We start from the raw sequence: 4,521 nt of genomic DNA on the forward strand, positions 1-4,521 counted from the left end.
TCAAGATGTCCATCAACAGATGAATGGATTACAAAACTGTAGGATATATACACAATGGAATTTTACTCAACCATAAAGGAATACACAATTCCATCATTTATAGGGAAGTGGATGAATCTGACAGACATTAAGTGAGCTTAGTCAGTCACACAGAAGAAGAAATCATATTCTTTCCCTAATATGTGAAAGCTAGGGAGAAATGGGTAACAGGAGAAACTCTAGATGAAGAAGGAGATTTTATAGAGGGGCAAATAAGGTGATCTAACTGAAGGGTTGTGAGGGGGGAAGAGGGAAACTTTCTAAAGCACATAATGTACTTAAACAAACATATTAAAATCAATCACTAAGCCAAGCATGGGAAGGAGGGATGGGTAGTGAATGGGGTGGGAATTGGGTAAGGGTTAATTGGGTGATGTGTGCATGTATATCTCCACCATCTTTTATCCCATTAATATGTATGACTACAATGCACCAATAAAATATTTTTTTTAAATATGCCTTTCTGGAGCAAGAGTAAAGGTCAAAGAAAGGTGAGAGGTGAAGTGTTGTTGAGAAACATCAGGAGGCTTATGTGGTTGAAACAGAGTGACTGTGTCTGAAGTAGAGTGACTGAAGGGGGAGCACAATAAAGGACAAAGCCACTGATAGAACAGGCTATAAGAATCTACCTTCATGTGACTACAACCATCTTAGTCTTAACTGCCATTTTGTGGTGACCCTAACATACATCCCAAACACCGTCATTAAGATAGTTGAGTGTGCTGTGCTGATCATTGACACCCAGGACATTTTTTTGGTGGTGGCACTGGGTTTCTGGAAACCCTTCTACTTCTAGGCTACACTCCCAGACACGTATAATATATATATATATATATTTTTTTTTTTTTTGAAACAGGGTATCTTAAGCCAGCGTGGCTGGCTTTGAACCTGCGTGATCCTCCTGTCTCCGCCTCCCAAGCATGGGGATTACAAGCATGCACCACCACACCCGGCCACCCAGGCCATTTTTAAGCTGATGTTGGACATGTTAATCATGACTGAGAAAAGGCAGATTTTCCATATACTGCCATATGCTATCTAGCTTAGAATACAAACCCCTTCTTCTTGCCTTGGGGAATGGGTATCCTCCTGCCTTTCTGTTGCCCCCAACATGCTTCTGTCCATAAAACCCAACCCCATTAAAACACCTTGTGCTACCCTGGATCTGTCTACTTCTTTCTTTGGTCTAATGGCTCAGTCAACCCCAGGAACTGAAGTGGCAAGGAGGAGGAACAATTTTTCCTGAAGCTAGTGAGAGTTGGGAATATAGGGAAAGGATCTTGCGATAGCAGCCATTGGAATGTTTTGAGTAGAGGAGAGGAGATACATAATCTAACTTCATGTTTCAAAAGGTTGCTTTGGCTACCATGTTGAGAACAGACTAATAATTTAGAGCAGAAGCAGGGAAGTGAGGAGAGATAGAAAACAGACAGCTGAGAACTCATGCAATCCCATGTGTAAAGGTCAGAAATAGCAAGGTAGGGAATAGGCCATTGGAGGGACTTTGGTTTGGTAGGGAAGGGAAGAAAGTAAATCAAGGAGGATGGAGGGATATGTTGTGTCAAATGTTTTCCTTGGGTCAAGTTAGAGAAAGTCTAAAAATTGGCCACTGAATTTGGAAATGCAAAGGTGACTGGAGGAATACTTGGACATACATATGCAGTATGGGAGCAAATTCTTGAAATAGGATCAAGAGAAAGATGGTGGTAGAAAGTGTGGGATACTGCAAACACCAAATAATAGAAAAAGAGTGATAGAGGGGGCAGTGCATGAACAGTTTTTTTCCAACATCAGGTCCTCAACGGGTAGTGAGTAGAGTGGGACAAAGAGCTGCTATTTTATAAGAGAAAAATTGCAAGGCATGATTTCAACTGGATTAAAGGTAAAAATTTTGTGAAAAGTATAATAAAATAATTTGTGAAATAGGACTGTTTAGCTGTTAAATTATTACATCTGTGTTAAATTCTTGGGCGTGTTAATGGCATTTGCTTTGACAGTAAAATAGCTTTGTTTTTAGGAGACACATGCTCAAGTGTTTAGGGGTGAAGTACTTTTGAAATGTCTGCAACTTACTTTCTAATGCACCAGAATACACACACACACACACACACACACACACACACACACACACACACACATATATATAAACATGTATATAGAGCAAATGTTTCAAAATGGTAAATATTTTAAGGGAAATGTAAATTCAAAATACATATCCTGTTCTTACAGCACTTGTTTTAGGATTATCTGGGATACTTCTTAAACAATAAATTTCTGAGTCAGTCTATTCCCTTTTCTTCTTATTTGCATATTATTGCAAATACATATTATATTATTTATTTTGTGCTACTTGAGACTGAATGCCTACAAGAGGCATTCTACTTCTAAGCTACACCACCAGCACTATTTCTAATTTTTATTTTGAAACAGTGTCTTGCTGGACTGATGAGAGTCTTACTACATTGCTAAAGCTATGCTCAAACCTGTGATCCTTCCTTCAAATGACATAACTATGTCCTTCTTTAAGAATGAGCAAAATTACATTGTGTGTATATACCATGTTTTCTTTTTCTTTCTTTCTTTTTTTTTAAGGTACTGGGGATGGAACCTAGGGGCATTCTATCCCCAAGCTACACCTCCTGCCCTATTTTTTATTTTTTTTTCATTTTTGTGGTACTGGGGGCAGAATCCAGGGGCTTTTTATCTACCTTCAGGCTATACTCCCAGACCTATTTTATATTTTATTTGGAAAGAGGGTCTCACTAAGTTGCTGAGAGCCTCACTCAGTAGCTGAGATTGGCTTTGAACCTGTGTGATCTTCCTGTCTTAGCCTCCCAAGCGCTGGGATTACAAGAGTGCACCACCATACCCTGTAGTTATTATTTATTTGGAAACAGGGTCTCACTGAGTTGCAGAGGGCCTCACTAAGTAGATGAGGCTGTCCGCAAACTGCGATCCTCTGGTCTCAGCCTCCCCAATGCTGGGATTACAAGCATGCACCACTATGCCCAATTTACACCACATTTAATTCATTCATCTTCTGACTTTATTGTGTCTTTTCCTCTTCCTGCTTGGGCTCTGTCTTGCTCTCTTTTTCCTAGGTTCTTGAGATGAGAGATGAGAGATGAGATTATTGTTTGGGGAGTACTTTTTAACGGTACTGGAGATGAAAACCAGGGACATTCTACCTCCAAGCTATACCTCTGGCCCTATTTTTTATTCTTTATTCTTGAAACAGGGTCTCACTGAGTTGCAAAGAGCCTCAATAAGTAGCCGATGTTGTCCGTGAACCATGACCTTCAACTCTGCCTCCCAAATGCTGGGATTACAAGTGTGCACAACCATGAACTGCTGGGAGTTTTCTTCTTTTCTAATGCATGCATTTAGTGCTATAAATTTCCTCTCAGTGCTGTTTTAGTTGTGTTGTATTTTATTTTCATTTAATGCCGGTGCCCAGCCCTAGCAGAGTCGGGGCTCGTGTGTTGATGAGGGGGAAACTGAGGCCGATGAGAGAAGACATCACAGGATTCAGATTCAATCTTCTCCGTTTTATTCAGGATTTGTTACAACTTTTATACTTCTTTTGTTGGCAGAAAAGCAAGTGCATAGTCATGCAAACAGGATCTTCAAGGACAGGAAATGTTTTTATTTACATACATCAGGGCGGGGTGTTAGACATTTAATTAGTCATAGTATGCTTTGTCTCACTTCATAAAGCTGACTCACACCTAATCTGATACAGTGGCTCAAACTAAGGTCAGTTTGAACTTAATGTTTGGCCCAATAACTTTATTCTTGGGCTTTGCTGTCTGAGTCTCTCACAAGCCACTGCCCATCAGTTTTTAGTTATAATGTTTATACATAAAATTCTAATTATACATATTAATCCAAATAATACTAAAATAATTTTATGAAGAAAGGAATGCTAGACATACTTCATGGGGGATCTACACCATTGCGGATCCCCTGATAGAGCTTTCTCAAGATCTGCATGATATGCGGTAGCAATTTAACTCAATTGTTTTTGTGTGTGTGATACTAGGGATTGACACCCAGGATTATTATAACTCTGAGCCACATCTTCAGCCCTTTTATGTTTTGTTTTGAAACAGGGTCTCACTAAGGTTATTGAGAGTCCTGTCATGTTGCTGATGATGTCCTCAAGTCTCATCCTCCCTTTATTCAATTTATTTTGCTTTCTGAAGTATTTCTTTTTTTACTGAAAATAAGTGGTATACATTTAAACTGTGCTTGGTGTCTTCCAACCCCCCACCTCCATTTTCCTTTCCCCCTCCCAACAATGAGTATCCAGGGTATCCATGCTATCATTCTTTTACACACGTTAGGATGTATTTCCTTCATTAATCAAGTTCAGCCTTCTACCTCGCCTATCCTTCCATTCAAACTTTGCTGAGAATTCCCTTCTCTTATCTGGAGTCCCTCTAGTATCCCCAATGCTCCCTAGTTTGGGCATATTAGAGG

The sequence above is a fragment of the Muscardinus avellanarius genome (assembly GCF_963383645.1).
Source record: "Muscardinus avellanarius genome assembly, chromosome: X".
NCBI lineage: Eukaryota > Metazoa > Chordata > Mammalia > Rodentia > Gliridae > Muscardinus > Muscardinus avellanarius.